The 18,917-nt window shown below is 45.4% G+C and overlaps 1 protein-coding gene across 1 annotated transcript in view; it reads left to right on the top strand.

Annotated features, from left to right (window-relative positions):
- The first annotated feature begins 566 nt into the window (after nt 1–566).
- Nucleotides 567–18,917, top strand: part of sema3b (sema domain, immunoglobulin domain (Ig), short basic domain, secreted, (semaphorin) 3B) — a 435,650-nt gene continuing 417,299 nt past the window's right edge. Inside the window, exons 1-2 of the mRNA XM_086002040.1 lie at nt 567–704; nt 1,009–1,053. The gene's annotated coding sequence lies outside the window, so the exon portion shown is untranslated. The remainder of the gene's footprint in view (nt 705–1,008; nt 1,054–18,917) is intronic.

The following is an 18,917-nucleotide window of genomic DNA, read 5'->3' on the forward strand; positions in this document are numbered from 1 at the left end:
AATCTAAAAGGGGAGGAATTGTAATGTATGTACCTTTAAGGGGAGAACTACTTTTTACAGCTCCTGTATACTGTAGTACCGGCAGTGACCACACCTGTATATAAACCCTGAGTAGTGATCTGTATATTTAGTTCTAGAGTAACCCTCATTCAGTAAACACCTGTTGAATCGTTCCCTGCAGTCTTGTTGTCTAATTATTGAAGGACACAACATCAAGATACACGGATCTAACACCTAGTAGTTTTCTTACGTCAGTGGGTGTGTGTGTGGGTTTGAGTGTGGATCTGTGTGGGTGGTGTGGGTGTGTGTGTGGGTGTGTGTGTGAGTGTGTGGGTGTGTGTGTGGGTGTGTGTGTGGGTGTGTGTGTGTGTGGGTGTGTGTGTGTGTGGGTGTGTGGGTGTGTGTGGGTGCATGTGGGTGTGTGTATGGGCGCATATTTTCAACCTTGAATTGTTTCCATGGCCTTGACATTTACTAAGTCCACTGCTTTCATTTCAGATTAGTTTATTGTCAGCCGTGCGTCAGTGGGTTGAATTCTTGCCTCTGAGTCAGAAGGTTGTGGGTTCAGATGTCGCTCCAGAGACTTGAGCACAAAATCTAGTCTGACGCTCCAGTGCTGGTACTGAGGGAGAGCTGCACTGTTGGTGGTGCTCTATTTCGGATGGGACATTAAACTGAGGACCCATCTGCTCTTGCTTGTTGAGGTAAAAGACCCCGCAGTACTATTTGGAAGAAGAGCAGCGGAGTCCTCCCTGGTGTCCTGGCCAATCTTTATCCCTCAACCAACATCACCTAAACAGGTTATCTGGTCATTTATCTAATTGCTGTTTGTGGGATCTTGCTGTGCGTAAATTGGCTGCCGCGTTTCCTACATTACAACAGTGACTACATTTCAAAAAGTACTTCATTTGCCCTTTGGGGCATCCTGAGGTCGTAAAAGGCGCTATATAAATGCAAGTCTTTATCTCAATTGCAGTAAGCAACTTTTTTAAATATTATTTTTTTCAGATTGACCGGGAACTGTCCTGAATTTCTTCAGACTGGGAGCTCAAGGTAGGAGCTGGGAGAGTTGCGCACAGGAACGTACATTGGTGTACTGTGTATGTTTAGATTACCTCTATTAATAGCTTTTGAGTTGATGTGAACCAGTTTTGGCTTCGGATTTATACATACGGTGTCATGTAACCCAGCCAGTTGAAGTTAGCCAAGTCAGACCAGACATCTCAAGGACAAAAAGAAAATACTGCAGACGCTGGAAATCTGAAATAAAAACAGAAAATGCTGGAGAAACTCAGCAGGTCAGGCAGCATCTGTGAAGAGAGAAACAGAGTTAACGTTTCAGGTCGATGACCCTTCGTCAGAACTGGAAAAAAGCAGGAAATGGAACAGATATTTAAGCAAGTGAAGAGGCTGGGAAAGGGGGGAGGGGTTGAAAGAACAGAAGAGAAGGTTTGTGATAGGATGGAAGGCGGGAGAGATTAAGAGACATTAAGAGATATTCAAGGCGAGAGGAGATGGTAATGGGGCAGGTTAAGAAACACAGGATGGCTCTAGATGAAGTGTGAATTGTGCTGGCAGAATGGAAGACAGCTGCCATGTGGGGGAGAAAAAAAGACAGACATCTCTAGGAGATCACTGAACACTGGCTACGGTATAACTGCAACTAGTGTGACACAAAGATTGAAAAGTCCCCAGGCAATCCGATTTTGCTGTTCAATATTAAAATGTGACCAGAATTGGGTTGTCAGCAAGCAGTGTTCCTGGCAGGCGATTGTATTTTCCCTGGCCAGAGTGATGTGGAGCCAGCAGTATAACTCCAATCTGACGCCGGTATATGTAGTATGGGAGCATGCTTAAATAATTCTATTCAACTTTTTGGTTAATTTAAAGGGCTAGTCCATGAAACACAAATGTATCAGGCTGCAAGTGTACTGGTAGCAGTGAGATACAGTCAGAATCTTTCAGTGAGGCCGACCAGATAAGTCATTAATGTGGCAGTCTCGGTGGGTAATAGCCCAATGAGTACAGATATTTATCACATCACACTGCTGCTTATGGCATGCCCTCCACTAAATAAAACTTGGAGCCAACTGGACTCGATATAAATTAAAGTATTTATATTCCTGTGTCAGCCATGGCTCAGTTGGTAGCGCTCCAGAGAGTTGAGCACATAAAGCTAGGCTGACACTCCAGTGCAGTACTGAGGGAGTGCTGCACTGTCGGAGGTGCCGTCTTTCGGATGAGACGTTAAACCGAGGTCCCGTCTGCTCTCTCAGGTGGATGTAAAAATCCCATGGCACTAAGAGGAGCAGTGTAATTATCCCCGGTGTACTGGGCCAATATTTATCTCACAATCAACGTCAATAAAACAGATTATCTGGTCATTATCACAGTGCTGTTTGTGGGAGCTTGCTGTGCGCAAATTGGCTGCCGCGTTTCCCACATTACAACAGTGACTACACTTCAAAAAGTACTTCATTGGCACTTTGGGGCATCCTGAGGTTGTAAAAGGCGCTATATAAATGCAAGTCTTTCTTTTTCTTTTACATTTTCAACTGTTAATTAATGTCACTTTCTTCAGGCTAAGAAAACCAGTTGAGACTGCTTTGTAATACTATTTTATTATTATTTTTTTGTAATTTGGGGTGGGACCTGCTGCCCTCTCACTCGGTGGAGAATGGTATATCGAGCAGGTGGATTGAAGGAGGGAGAAACAAAGATTACAAAATGGTGAAATTATATTTAAAGGGGAATTGTCGGCGCTGTATTTTGTTCATAAGAATGCAACGCGACAGTGCCATTTTACATCGTGATGCGCATTGGTGTAACTTGGCTCAGTTGCTAGCTCGCTTGCGTCTTAGAAGGTTGTGGGTTCAAGCCGTGCAACCCAGGACTTGAGCAAATCGATTGGGGTGATGGGCCGGGGGTGGGGGGGGCGGTGAGGGGGTGACACATTATCAGAAACAGTGCGGCACAGGAGGAGGCCATTCGGCCCGTCGAGCCCACACCGGAGGTTCCCGCTTCAGAAAACCCAGGGGCTCAAACTTGCTGGCCGATCTGCTCATGTTTGAACACTTTTATTTACAGCAGCTGTTCCACTCCCATTTTAGAAATGGAAACTGCCTAAAACCCACAGCGCTGCTCCAGTCGGAGGTGCTGTTCTTCACATGAGATATTAAGAACATAAGAATTAGGAGCTGGAGTCGGCCATTCGGCCCCTCGAGCCTGCTCCGCCATTCAATAAGATCATGGCTGATCTTCTACCTCAACTCCACTTTCCTGCACTATCCCCATATCCCTTAATTCCCTTAATATTCAAAAATCCATCGATCTCTGTCTTGAATATACTCAACGACTGAGCATCCACAGCCCTCTGGGGTAGAGAATTCCAAAGATTCACCACCCTCTGAGTGAAGAAATTTCTCATCTCAGTCCTAAATGGCCGACTCCTTATTCTGAGTCTGTGACCCCTGGTTCTAGACTCCCCAGCCAGGGGAAAACATCCTCCCTGCATCTACCCTGTCAAGCCCTGTAAGAATTTTGTATGTTTCAATGAGATCACCTCTCATTCTTCTAAACTCTCGAGAATATGTGCCTAGTCTACTCAATCTCTCCTCATAGGACAATCCCCCCATCCCAGGAATCAGTCTGGTGAACCTCCGTTGCACTCCCTCTGTAGCAAGTATATCCTTCCTTAGGTAAGGAGACCAAAACTGTACACAATACTCCAGGTGTGGTCTCACCAGGGCCCTATATAATTGCAGTAAACTGAGTTCCTGTCTGCCTGTTCTGGTGGATGTTAAAGATCCCGTGGCCATGGCCGAAGAGGACGAAGGAGTTCTTCTGGCGTGCGGCTAATGTTTGTTCCCGCAGAAACCGATGAACTGGCCATGCATCTGATTGCTATTTGTGGGGCATTGCTGGCACAGAATGGCTGCCATGTTTACCTATAGAACCACAGTCATAGAAACAGGCAGAATTTACAACATGGAAACAGGTCGCTTGACTCAATCAGTGCTTGTTGGCGTTTACGCTCCATGCGAACAAACAGTTCTAAAGACGTTTACCCACCCTATTCCCATAGTCCTTCAACCCCTTTTCTTTCATCCATCTATCCATTCTAATCGTCAATGTTGACATAGTTTCTGCCTCGACCACTAACCCTGGAATTGAATTCCACATCCTCGCAACTCTCTGTGTAAAGAGGTTTCTCCAGCCCTCTGTTCTAAGTCACTCGCATTTAATCTTGTATCTACGACTCCTTGGTGTAGACCCCTGAGCTACTGGAAACAGTCTGATTCTGTCTACTCTGTCCCGTCATTTCATAATTTTAAACACTTCTATCATATTGCCTATTATCTGGGTTGTTTTTGCAAAAGTTTTCAGGTCTTTTTTCATATTTGTGTTTCCTCACCCCAGGCAGCACCCCATTGATTCTGCATTGTACCTTCGCTGGAGCCTTAACATCCTCCCTGTCGTATTTCAAAAGAAAGAAAGACTTGCATTTATACAACTCCTTTCACGACGTCTCAAAGTGTGTTACAGCCAATGAAGTACTTTTTTGAAGTGTAGCCGCTGTTATAATGTAGGAAACATGGCAGCCAATTTGCACACAGCAAGCTCCCACAAACAGCACTGTGATAATGAGATGATAATCTGTTTTTGTTATGTTGGTTGAGGGATAAATATTGGCCAGGACACTGGGGAGAACTCCCCTGCTCTTTCTCAAGATAGTGCCATGGGATCTTTTACATCCACCTGAGAGGGCAAAGGGGGCCTCAGTTTAACGTCTCATCTGAAAGACAGCACCTCCAACAGTGCAGCACTCCACTGGAACATCAGCCTAGATTGCTGTGTTCAAGTCCCTGGCGTGGGACTTGACCCCACAACTATTCCTGACTCAGAAGTGAGTGTACTACCAACTGAGCCACAGCTGACACAGTAGGAAACTTGAAGTTCTGCTGTAAGGGTCTCGTGTGTAACTCAAACAGACAGGCTCTTGGCTGGAGCCAAGTAAATGATTTGTTCCATTATTCTCATCTTTTTACAAGTGCATTGTTCTTTACTTGTATAGCCACCCCACCACCCAAAAAACAAATAAAATAGGCCACCAACATTAGGACCTCAGTGATTGATAGCTGATGAGGGTTATGTGCACATTAATAGCAGGGAAGGAACCTATTGTTTCTTAAATAAGGCATCACCAGGTGGTGTGGGAGGGATGTCCATGATGGAACAATCATCTACGGACTCTGGAGGGAGCAGGCTTGATTGGTCAAATGGCGTCTTCTCGCTCCAGACTTTTCTTTACTGAAATGTGTCTGGCGAATTTTTATTTCTGTTTGTAAGCACACAACATACGGGCATAGATTGCATCAGGAGAAACAATCGATATAAAAATAACCCGCACGCCACCTAGCTCTTCTCACTCTCTCTCCCAGGATATAAAGGTTTACCAAACATTTTCACAGCATCCCTTTTAAAATTATGAAAATTTATCATCACTTAAGTGTATATGGAACAGTAACCCACTTTATTGTTTATATTGTTATGGAAACATTCTCAAAATATGCAATCTCTTTGGAGCCAACTGGAATTTTATTTAGTCTTTTGATGATAAAGAATTTTCCATTGGGTGGTCCCAACTTTTCACACTGACTGAATCTGACTGATGCCTTGATATTTGTACGACTATCCATACCACCTAATAGTGCACCCATTACTTTTTTTGAGCTTCACATAGGAGAAAATGGGTGGCAGAAGTCAGTACTTGCTCAGCCAGGTAGTTGAAATCCAATGGAATGGTGTTACAATGTTTTATTAACTTCTGGTTCTGTTCAACAATCCTCTGGCCCCTGCAGTCGATGGAAACATCAGTTGGAGCCAGAATTGACTGAATGCCTCCGATTTGCTTCCCAACTTAGAAATAGTCCATCCATTGACGTCACCAGCATTGTATCAACATGACTTGTGTGTATGAATATGCTCTGTTGGTTGATTTGTTAAGATAATGTTTAACGTAAGAAAACTACTAAGCACTTGGTTTGAGTGTAAAACAAGGCTTTAATCAACTGTTTCACAACCATGAGATTCTAGTTACATCACTAGTTCCTGGTTACAGAAACGTCCTGAGCAAGCTGGGCCCACGCCCGAGTATTTATACTTTCCTTGGACGGCGCCACCAGCTGGCCGCCCAGTGTTATCTCATAAGTCATTTCTACATGAATGGTAAGGTTCATGACAATGTTCATGCCTCTTGGGGCATATTATGACCGTGCATGTTTTGTTCTTGCGTTACCTTATTTAGAACCTTATCAATCGACCAACGTCAGGGTATAAAAACTGGTGGGGGATCATGTTCAACATGGCTACCTGGGAAGGGGGGGGTTAACCCGACAGAGTGGATTGTCCACCCGTTTTAGAATGTGCCCGACTTTCATTCCATTTGGGATGAGAATTGATCGGGTTCTGCAACGGGCAGACGATTTGATCCACCAGGATACCGCCCATGTTGCGGCAGCACCTCCCAAACCCGTGACTTCTACCACCTAGAAGGACAAGGGCAGCAGACGCATGGGAGCACCACCACCTCCAAGTTCCTCTCCAAGTCGCACACCGTCCTGACTTGAAAATACATCGGCCATTCCTTCATCGTCAAAATCCTGGAACTCCCTCCCTAACAGCACTGTGGGAGCACCTTCACCACACGGACTGCAGCGGTTCAAGAAGGCGGCTCACCACCACCTTCTCAAGAGCAATGTGGGATGGGCAATAAATGCTGGGCCTTGCCAGCGACGGCCAAAAAAAAGCTGAAAACTATCCTCGGTGTAATGACTAGTGGGTTATTGTTAGAATTCATTAATAACTATTGAGGCCAGTGGACTAATCTTCCCATCCCAGAGCTCTTTTTATATGCAAGTTGTTAGTGCGGGTAGAGTCTTATTCACTCTCTCTCTTTCTCTCCTAACCTGTTTTATTATTTTTGTTCTTTACTTGCTCAGAAAAGTCTTTCATTTTTGACACACAAACTTCCACCTGATAAAGTAATATGTAAATCCATCAAAGCACTCAACACCATTAATTAGTTTTGAGGTGAAATTTGCACGGTTCTCCTCCTGGCATAGAGGCTCGTTTGGTGGGAGTGTTGACTGACATGCCGATTCACAGCATTCCTGAAGTTCTGGTAATTAAACTGGACAATCAGGAGTGAAGGGAATTGGACGCACCGATCTCTATACCTCTTAAACGCTGAATCGGCTTCACTAGCCACTTGTGGTACAGGTAGACTATCCTTTATCCGAAAACCTCGGGACCAGCCGTGTTTCGGTTTTCGGAAAATTTCGGAAGGTATTTTATAAGACTGGGAAATTTGTCGGGGGTGGGTCGGCGGGGGGTCGGGGGTGGGGGTCGGCGGGGGGGGTCGGGGTCGGCGGGGGTCCGCGGGGGGGTCGGCGGGAGTCGGGGTCGGCGGGGGTCCGCGGGGGTCCGCGGGGGGGTCCGCGGGAGTCGGGGTCGGCGGGGGTCGGCGGGGGGGGTCGGCGGGGGTCCGCGGGGGGGGTCCGCGGGGGGTTGTCGGCGGGGGTCGGGGTTGTGCGCACGACTTACGCTGACCCTCTGCTCAGCGTAAGTCGTGCGCCACTCTGGTCATGTCGTGCGCACAACTTACGCTGAACGAAAAAAACTTCGGTTTTTAGAGGGTTTCGGTTTTCGGAAGTTCGGATAAAAGGTAGTCTACCTGTAATGTGTTCCATAATCTTTGTGTTATTTTTTTTTCTCACCTTCCCGTTAATGCTTCTAGAACTAATCCTGCATTCATCGCTCGTGTGTCCTGGCCAATAGTTACCCCTCAATCAACATCATTAAAACAGATTACCTGGTCATTATCATATTGTTGTTTGTGGGAGCTTGCTGTGCACAATTTCTCTGCCGCGTTTCCTACATTACAACAGTGACTACACTTCAAAAGTGCTTCATTGGCTGTAAAGCGCTTTGGGATGTTCTGGGGTCATAAAAGGTGCTATAGAAATGCAAGTCGTTTTATCGATTGCACTGACCAGTGGAAATAATCTTTCCCTATTTACCCTCATGGGTAATTTTGAGTACTTCTGATAAATCTCTCCTTACCCTTCTCTGCTCCTGCACCAGCCAATGAATAGGAAGTATGTAAATGGGGAGCCATCGGTCCTTGAACGTAAGACATGCACAACGTATCGCAATAGCACAATCCCTGCGGCCCCCCAATATGGTCCACGGTGGTTCAGCTATAACAGTTATTGGTCTTTCAAGATTGTAAAACCTCAGGACTGTTCTTATATAAGCAACTCTTTAAGTTTTCCCATGTTTGTTCCTGTTTCTTATTAAGTTCCATTCAACGGTCCTTTTTAACTGTCTTTTTAAGAAGTGGTACTTTATTTCTGAGTTCTGGTATGTAATTGACTCGTGGAATTGACCATCTCAAGGACAAGGAGTCTCTTCCCGTCTTTCTTGCACTGTAAACCTGGAAGGCGTTCAATTACTGAGACTTTTATATCGTCGGGCTTAATACCTTCGCCAGTAATAATGTCTGTAACAGATGCATGCTAAGTGACTCCAGATACACATTTTTCTCTCTTAAGTTTCTTCCAGTAACTTCAAGCACTTTCCAAAGTCTGACGTGGAGGCTCCTCTTTGGATGAGCCCCAGTCTGTTGTGGCGTTCGTTGATGTTGACACCGAAGTTGCTCGCATTTCATGTGGATTGCGATAGTCTTCTGGATCAGGAGCAATATCAAATGGAAACGTAAGAATCTGTACCTCCCGTAAGGAGCACTCAACATGCATTACTTAGAACTGGCTTTATTCGGATTGGGTTACCAGAAACCCGAGACCACGTCTAAGGCGCTAAAATATTTTGCTTCAGCTTACAGTGCCAAAATTTTCATGCCGGTTAGAAGCTTGAAATGCTCATTTTTAATAGCCCTGTTTAGATCCTGGAGTCAGAGCTAATTTGAGATTTGCCATTGTTTCTGTTATTAATTGCTGATCTATTCATCCATTCCATTGATTCATTTATTTGACTTCAAATACCTCCATTCTATTCTGCTTCATTTTCAATTATTGCTGTAGATCAACTGGTACTTTGCACGATCTAGTATTCCCACGGCAAACAACTCAATTATTGAAATAGATCCTTGTATTTCCACATATTAGTTTGCATCCTGTATCACTTTCAGCCTACACGCTTAGTTTAATTATTTTTATTACGAAATTGATTGTTTGGCATAAAAATAAAACAAAAAAGGTGACTCAACCGTGGCTAACAAGGGAAATTAGGGATAGCATAAGATCCAAGGAGACGACATATAAATTGGCCAGAAAAAGCAATAATCCTGAGGATTGGGAGCAGTTTAAGATTCAACAAAGGAGGACAAAGGGATTAATTAAGCAAGGGAAAATAGAATATGAGAGTAAGCTAGCAGGGAACATAAAAACTGACTGTAAAAGCTTTTATAGATATGCGAAGAGAAAAAGATTGGTGAAGTCAAGCATAGGTCCCTTGCAGTCAGAATCAGGGGAATTTATAATGGGAAACAAAGAAATGGCAGACCAACTAAATTCATACTTTGGTTCTGTCTTCACAAAGGAGGACACAAATAACCTCCCAGAGATGCCGGGGAACATAGGGCCTGATGAAAGGGTGGAACTGAAAGAAATCAGTATTTGTAGGGAAATGGTGTTAGGAAAATTGATGGGACTGAAGGCCGATAAATCCCCAGGGCCTGATAATCTACATCCCAGGGTACTTAAGGAAGTGGCCCTAGAAATAGCAGATGCATTGCTGGTCATCTTCCAGAACTCGACAGACTCTGGAACAGTACCCATGGATTGGAGGGTAGCTAATGTTACCCCACTATTCAAAAAAGGTGGTAGAGAAAAAGCGGGGAATTATAGACCGGTAAGCCTGACATCGGTAGTGGGGAAAATGCTAGAATCTATTATAAAAGATGTAATAGCAGAGCACTTGGTAAGCAGTGACAGGATCGGACAAAGTCAACATGGATTTACAAAAGGTAAATCATGCTTGACTAATCTACTGGAATTTTTTGAGGATGTAACTGGTAAAATAGATAAGGGAGAACCAGTGGATGTGGTGTATTTGGACTTTCAGAAGGCTTTCGATAAGGTCCCACATAAGAGATTAGCGTGCAAAATTAAGGCACATGGGATTGGGGGCAAGGTATTGACTTGGATAGAGAACTGGTTGGCGGACAGAAGGCAGAGAGTTGGAATAAACGGGTCGTTTTCTGAGTGGCAGGCAGTGACTAGTGGGGTACCGCAAGGATCGGTCCTAGGACCCGAGCTGTTCACAATATATATTAATGATCTGGACGAGGGAATTGGATGTAATATCTCCAAATTTGCAGACGACACAAAGCTGGGTGGGAGGGTAAGCTGTGAGGAGGATGTCGAGAAACTCCAGTACGATTTGGACAGATTGGGTGATTGGGCAGAAACATGGCAAATGCACTATAATGTGGATAAATGTGAGGTTATCCACTTTGGTGGCAAAAACAGGAAGGCAGATTATTATTTGAATGGCAATAGATTGGGAGAAGGGGAAGTGCAAAGAGACCTGGGTGTTCTTGTGCACCAGTCGCTGAAGGTAAGCATGCAGGTGCAGCAGGCGGTTAAGAAGGCAAATGGTATGTTGGCCTTCGTAGCAAGAGGGTTTGAGTACAGGAACAAGGATGTCTTGCTGCAGCTGTACAGGGCCTTGGTGAGACCTCACCTTGAGTTTTGTGTGCAGTTTTGGTCGCCTTACCTGAGGAAGGACGTTCTTGCCATGGAAGGAGTGCAGCGAAGATTCACCAGGCTGATACCTGGGATGGCAGGAATGACGTATGAGGAGAGATTGGGTCGATTGGGCTTATACTCACTGGAGTTTAGAAGATTGAGAGGGGATCTTATCGAAACCTATAAAATTCTGTCAGGCCTGGACAGACTAGATGCAGAAAGGATGTTTCCGATGGCCGGGGAGTCCAGAACCAGGGGTCATAGTCTAAGGATAAGAGGTAAGCCATTTAGGACTGAAATGAGGAGGAATTTCTTCACCCAGAGAGTGGTGAACCTGTGGAATTCTCTACCACAGAGGGCGGTGGAGGCCAGTTCACTAAATATATTTAAAAAGAAGTTGGATATATTTCTTACGGCTAAAGGGATCAAGGGATATGGGGAGAATGCAGGGACAGGGTACTGAATTTGGATGATCAGCCATGATCTTATTGAATGGCGGAGCAGGCTCGAAGGGCCGAATGGCCTACTCCTGCTCCTATCTTCTATGTTTCTATGTTTCTATGTTTTGCAAGCACTTAATTCTAAAATGTGCTGAACATCTTTTTGCACCACTACAAATGACTTTTATTTGATGTGATGCTGGCAAAATGCTATCCTTTCATAGTCCAACTGATCTGGAGCATTCTTTTTTAGAATTAAGAGCAGGAGCCGGCCATTTGGCCCTTCGAGCCTGCTCCGCCATTCAATAAGATCATGGCTGATCTTCTACCTCATCTCCACTTTCCTGCCCGATCCCCATATCCCTTGATTCCCTTAATATCCAAGAAATCTATCGATCTCGACCTTGAATATACTCAACGGCAGAGCCTCCACAGCCCTCTGGGGTAGAGAATTCCAAAGATTCACCAATCCATCATTATTACCTTATCCTGCTGCAATTTAGGTCTACCCTTAGTCATGACCAAGCTTTTGGCCATCCCTTTTAATTTCTCCTTCTTTGACTCTGTCAATCTTTGTCTGATCACACTCCTGTGAAGCGCCTTGGGATGTTTTCCTCCAGCAAAGGCACTATATAAATGCAAGTTGTTGTTGAAATTCACTTGAGCTCCTTAAGTGTTGTAACTATTCACTAATAATGGTCGTACCCAGTTCCTCCGTTCGCTTTCCGTACGGCGAATACATCCCGAGATTCCTTGGATGACTTTTCTTCAGTCATGGCTCAGTTGGTAGCACTCTTAGCTCTGACTCTAGGCTTATATTCACTAGAGTTTAGAAGAATGAGAGGTGATCTCATTGAAACATACAACATCCTTACAGGACTTGACAGGGTAGATGTTGGGAGGATGTTTCTTCTGGCTGGGGAGTCTAGAACCAGGGGTCACAGTCTCAGAATAAGGGGTCAGCCATTTAGGACTGAGATGAGGAGAAATTTCTTCCCTCAGAGGGTGGTGAATCTTTGGATTTCTCTACCCCAGAGGGCTGTGGGGGCTCAGTCGTTGAGTATATTCAAGACAGAGATCGATAGATTTTTGGATATTAAGGGAATCAAGGGATATGGGGATAGTGCAGGAAAGTGGAGATGAGGTAGAAGATCAGCCATGATCTTATTGAATGGCGGAGCAGGCTCGAGGTGCCAAATGGCCGACTCCTGCTCCTATTTCTTATGTTCTTAGGTTCAAATGAGTCAGAAGGTTGTGGGTTCAAGTCCCATTCCAGAGACTTGCGCATATAATTGAGGCTGACAGTTCAGTGCAGTACTGAGGGAGTGCTGCACTGTTGGAGGTGCTGTCTTCTGGAAAAGACGTTAAATCGAGGCCTCGTCTGCTCTCTCAGGTGGATGTAAAAGATCCCGCGGCACGATTGGAAGAAGAGCAGTGGAGTTCTCCCTGGTGTTCTGGGCTAATATTTATCCCTCAATCAACATCACAAAAAGAAAATTATCTGGGCATTATCACATTGCGGGACTTTGTGGGACCTTCCTGTGCGCAAGTTGGCTGCCCCGTTTCCTACATTACAACAGTGACTACACTTCAGTTGTGTGGACTTGATTTTACCTGGGCTGTGATCTTGCTTAGTGGCTGTATTTGCACATTTATACATGCTTTCCCAAAAGCTCGCCCACTTTTGGATCTATGCTGTCTTTCACGCGGTGCAGACACGTTTCCCTTTTCTTCCTACATTACAACAGTGACTACACTCCAAAAAGTACTTCATTGGCTGTAAAGCGCTTTGAGACATCCGGTGGTCGTGAAAGGCGCCATAGAAATGCAAGTCTTTCTTTTTCTTTCTTTTTCTCCTTTAGCTTTGATTGTTTGCACTTCGAGTCTCTCATTTGATGTTCTTAAAGCTTTTCCCACTGCTGCCTGAATGGTCCTATTCCCCTGCCAACTGAACAATTGAGTGCCTGCTGTTATATTGTTCCTGCTGCCCAACTTATCTATTACCGATTTGTCTAAGATGAGGTTTCGCTCCCTCAACAGTCTTTCATGCCGAGAATTATCTGCTATTTCGCAAATTATTCTGTCCTCTATTGGTGATTCTGTCGGTTCACCAAATTCGCAATTTATGACATTCTAAGCCAAATATGTAATCAAACACTAATAATTCTATTTGACTGTGGAGTGCTCTCCAATATCTTTGCCCGAAAATAGCCCAGACACAAGTCTGAGCAAAAGAAAGAGTTTGTATTTATACAGTGTCTTTCACAACCTCGGGACGGCCTGGAGCGCTTTACAGCCACTGGAGTACTTCTTGACATGTGGTCATTGTTGTACAGGAAACTATCTTTTAACCGGCACCTAAATAACCGGAAATCTCTGTTAACCGGCAAAATTCAGGAGTAGGTTCAGGTAAGTTTTACTTCATATTAGTGGCAGTTCCTGGATCTGTGGCTGTGTAACTGGGGTTCGTGCACTTGTTGCTAAGCAACAGGGACGCTTGGTCTGCGGCCGGAGTTCCTGCACATGTTGCTAAGCAACAGGGAAGCCTGGATTTGTTGCTGTGTACGGAGATCTCGTACCTTTTAAACTATACCTCTCTGTAATCCGGACTTTTTGATAAACCGGCACCACGCCGGTCCCGTTGGTGCCGGATAATAAAGAGTTTCCTGTACTGTAGGAAATATGGGTTCAGGCAGATGTTCAGTTCAGCATTTTTTTTTTGCCAATGGTTGAGTTCGGCTCTCGGTGGGGGTCTTTCTTTATCCGAGGAACTAGAAAGCAAGATGAATATTTCAAATTCCAGTTGCAGCGACGGTACATAAATCAAGTGAACAAATTACATTGCTTTATTAAGTGAGGAGTGAATGATCGGGGCAAGTGCTAGATCTAACTATTCGTTCATTGAAGTATTGATACTTGCCCATGGTGAGAGAAAATTTACAATTTTTCATATTCCATATGATATTGGCCCAGAAATTCGGGTCGGGGGCTTCCCGCGGGTGCAAGCCTCCGACCTGCACTTACCTAGCACGCCGGCCGTTGAGCTGTGGGCCTGCGTGGGATTCCGATCCTGGGCCTGCTCCAACGGCCGGCGCGCAGTGCTTGCGTATCCCAGGGGCGCAGTTAGTTCGATGCGTCCCCTGGGATCACGTGGGCCATGGAGAGCCAATGGTAGCAAGGAATGCTTCAATCATAAGTTTGACAGGAAGAGCTGTCAAACCTATAAATACTATAAGCCCCAAAACATCACTAAAACTTCAAATAAATGTTTTAAAAAACATCACATTTTTAAAATAAGTATAAATTACATGAAATAACTATTTTAAACAATAATTAACATTTTTGAAAAAATTAATTACATTTCCTAATGGGGTTAAAAATAAACTTACCTTTCTTTAAAGTATTTAAAAATAATAAACCTGTGGAAATTTTTTTTAAATTTTAATTAATTCACCGCTTACCTTGTTAAAAGCAGGCCTTGCGCCTGCTTTTTAAAAGTGTAACTGCTGGAGACTTACCCTCCCGGAGAAACCTGCAAAAAAAATGTAAGTTCGATGCGCACGCGCTGCCTCTCCGGCGCATGCGTTCGACCTGTCAACCCCTTCTTTCAGGGGAACGGAAGTTCCGGTTTCCCGCGCATGCGCAGTGCATGCACGAAACCGGCACCTCCATTGGGCCTACGGGTGAGGACCCAGCGCGTACTCGCCTGTGGAGACCCGAATTTCTGGGCCAATATGTTTTTTGGGGGTAAACCCAGTGATTCATTTTATGGGCATTGACAACTTTAAAAAAGGGTGCTGTTGGAAGCCCAAAGGAAAGATGAATAGAATAATCGCTGATCCGTGACCGGCCCATGTGATTGGTTGCTAAGAGACTGACTATTAATGAGACCTGGTGCAAGATCCCGTCTGGAGTAACTGCGTTCAGTTCTGGGCATCGCACCTCCGGAAAGCTATATTGGCCTTGGAGGGAGTGCAGCGCAGCTTGACCAGAATGATACCTGGGCTGAAAGGATTAAAATTATGAGGACAGGTTGCATAGACTAGGCTTGAATTCCCTTGAGTATAAAAGATTAAGGGGCGGTCTAATTGAGGTGTTTGCGACGATTAAAGGATTTGGTAGAGTAGACAGAGAGAAAGGGCTCGAATTTCCGAGCCCCGTGGAGACGGGTTTGGAGGCAGGAGTGGGGGGGAAATTGCAGAATCAGGGGGCACGAACCCTTCCCGCCCCCAACCCGCCTCCATGCCCGTTTCCCAGGAGGCGGGTACCCGACCTGTGCTGGGAGCCACCTCCCCGAGGCGGGAAGGGGATTAGTGCCAATTAACTGCCTGTTAACAGGTAGTTGACAGGCAGTTTTTGGCCTAATCCCTATTTTTAGCTCTGAAGTTTAGGATTCCCGAGGCTCCAAACCACGCCAAGTTAGCGAGGCGGGCTGTCGGGCTGAAGGGCTTGGAGGGGTCGAGATGTCCGGTGTTCAGGTGAGTGATGGGTGCATGTGTGCAGAGGTAAGTGTGTTTGGTGTGTGTAAAGTGTTTAAATAAGTTTTACTTACCTTTACTTACTAATGCAGACTTCCTTCCTTCAGGTCTCGGGAGTCCCTCATCTTACCGGCACAGAAGGCAGAATGGCCGCGAGCTGTCAAAAGTTGCAGCATTCTGCTTTCTGGTCTGGAGAGATTTCTAACTGAGTCTGTGGCGAAGGACTCAAGTTAGAAGACAGATTGTCAGTGTTTGACAGCTTCACAGAGCTGTCAAACGCTGATATTTCATCTGTCAAAAGCTCTTGACAGATGAAATGTCAATCCCTGACGTCACCTGTAACTAGGTGTCCCTTAATTGGCCTGCTGAGCCCGCTGGGCGGGCTTAACAAGGTCAATCAAGGGAAAATCGCGTGGGTTGGCCACAAATCGATGGAGGCGGGACTACAACCCAAAAAGTGGGAGTCCCGCCTCCATCACGTCCCCATTGACAAAATCCAGCCCAAACTATTTTCTCTGGTGGGAGAGTCCAGAACAAGGGGGCATGACCTTAACATTAGAGCCAGGCCATTCAGGGGTGACGTCAGGGTGGACTTCACACAAAGGGTAGTGGAAATCTGGATCTCTTCCCACCAAAAGGCTGTTGAGGCTGGGGGTCAATTGAAAATTTAAAACTGAGATTGATCGATTGGCAAGAGTATTAAGGGTTACGGAACCAAGGCGGGTAGATGGAGTTAAAATACAGATTAGCCATGATCTAATTGAATGGCAGAACAGGCTCGAGGGGCTGATTGGCCTCCTCCTGTTCCTATGTTCCTAAGACTGATACAATCGAGTCTCATTAACACGTAGGGAAGTGAGTCTGAGTGTCCGTTTATCGCTGTGATCTTGGATTTGAATTCAGCCTGGGCTGATGGCACCAAAGCTCTTCTCTCTGTGGATTTTGGGCTGCCTCAACCCTATTCCTAGGAGGCATGAGTCCACTGAAAAACGGGCTCAAATTTCGGCACAAATTGGCTTGGAATTGTCTCACTCAGAAGGGTCAGAAATGTGGGATTTGCTCCCAGAGATCAGACACTTCTCGTTGGAATACTTGTCAAAATATAACATTTTCAACTTAAACTTGTAATTATTTTTAAACCAACGCACTCCTTTTGTCACCGTAACTTGCGTAGTCTGAGGCCACTGCAGTGCGATACCAAGTAAAATGGCCATATATCTTCACAGACGTTTTGTGCCTCTATCCACTTGTAGTTTGCGTTCATTGGAGGAGGGGAGGGGAGGGGAAGGGATGGGAATCCAAAATGCCATCTTAAACCCAAACTTCAGGCATCCATTTCAAGCTTCATTTTTCACATTTCTGAGCCCAAATCCGAATTCCTTTCCCAAATTCCTGCTGTGCGGCATGAATCTAAATGGCTGTTAACTTACCAGATGACTTAACTGTGGGTTAGACAAAAAGAAACAATGTGCTACTTGTCAGGGTTATTAAATCCATTACCCTGCAGGATGCCGCTCACTGACTTGGGGCAAGCTTCTTAAAGGTGTTCCCTAACTCGCGAGGAGCCCTTTCTTCTCCTTTGAGTATGATGTGTTAAACTTGTCCTTCTTTCAAAGTTAGCCAGCTTACCTGCCTTCTTTCAAATGACACAAAGCCCCAATTTACATGAGGAATCCTCTCGTACTTCCTGCTCGTCAGCCCCCTGAGCTCAGTTCTTTTGACCGCCTGAAAGTGGTCACTTCCAGATGGGTTGACGGTTACAAAACCCGTCGAGAGTCTTGGCCAATCCTTCCTGTCAATGCCAGAAATCCGATGCTGACTGCACACGTAGAGCAGTCTTTACATCAGCCATATCCAGTGTGGAAATCATTTAGTTAAATCAGAGTGTATCGTTAGCACGCTGACCCCATATGTTGACGCAGACTCCACATGTTGACCCAATGCATGAAGCAAGTGTACGCGGATTATTCAGAATCATGTTCTGTGCTAACTTCTAAACAGAATGGTTAAGGCTGGAGGTGCCATGGTCACTGAACGGGATCTTACTGGTAATGGTATTGATGCGATTTACTCCTTACTGCCACAGAAGTTATCTACACCATGTGTAGCTCACTTGTACAGTCGGAACAGTAGAATCTGCATGAAGTTTATAGTGAGCATACAGATGTGCAGGTATTAGCTCTGGCTGAGTGGGTAACACACTCGCCTCTGAGTCAGAAGGCTGTGGGTTCAAGTCCCGCTCCAGAGACTTGAGCACAAAATCTAGGCTGACACTACAGTGTAGTGCTGAGGGAGTGCTGCACTGTCGGAGGTGCCGTCTTTCGGATGTGATGTTAAACCAAAGCCTCATCTGCCCTCTCAAGTGGAATAAGAGTAGGGGAGTTCTCCCTCGCAGCCAATTTGCGCACAGCAAGCTCCCACAAAGAGCAATGTGATAATGACCAGATAATCTGTTTTAGTGATGTTGATTGAGGGATAACTATTGGCCCCAGGACACCGGGGAGAACTCCCCTGCTCTTCTTCGAAATAGCGCCATGGGATCTTTTACGTCCACCTGAGAGAGTAGACAGGGCCTCGGTTTAACGTCTCATCTGAAAAACGGCACCTCCGACAGTGCAGCGCTCCCTCAGCACTGCACTGGAGTGTCAGCCTAGATTTATGTGTTCAAGTCCCTGGAGTGGGACTATGAACCCACAACCTTCTGACTCAGAAGTGAGAGTGCTACCCACTGAACCACAGCTGACACTGAAGTTGAAGATCATAGCTGAAGATCGTAGATGAGGAGCGGTGAGTAGTGCTTGATTAAAGGGGCAGTGTTGGTTAAGTTGGCTAAGCAGCCCCAGCCCCTACATAAAGGGTTTCGATAGAGTCAATAAGGAGAAACTATTTCCAGTGGCAGAAGGGTCGGTAACCAGAGGACACAGATTTAAGTTGATTGACCAAAGAATCAGAGCCGACATGAGAAAAATTTTCTTTACGCAGCAAGTTGTTGTGATCTAGAATGCACTGCCTGAAAGGGCGGTGGGAGCAGATTCAAAAGCAACTTTCAAAAGGGAATTGGATAAATACTTGAAGGGGCATTTTTTTTGCAGGGCTGTGGGGAAAGAGCGAGGGGAGCGGGACTAACTGGATTACTCTTTGAAAGAGCCGGATGGCCTCCTCCTGCGCTGTGTGATTCCACGATACATCCACTGCAGCCGAAACTTTGAAAGAAGACAAATTTGTTA

Source organism: Somniosus microcephalus, chromosome 11 (genome assembly GCF_052327205.1).
Source record: "Somniosus microcephalus isolate GS21.2 chromosome 11, FLI_Smic_1.0, whole genome shotgun sequence".
Classification (NCBI taxonomy): Eukaryota; Metazoa; Chordata; class Chondrichthyes; order Squaliformes; family Somniosidae; genus Somniosus; species Somniosus microcephalus.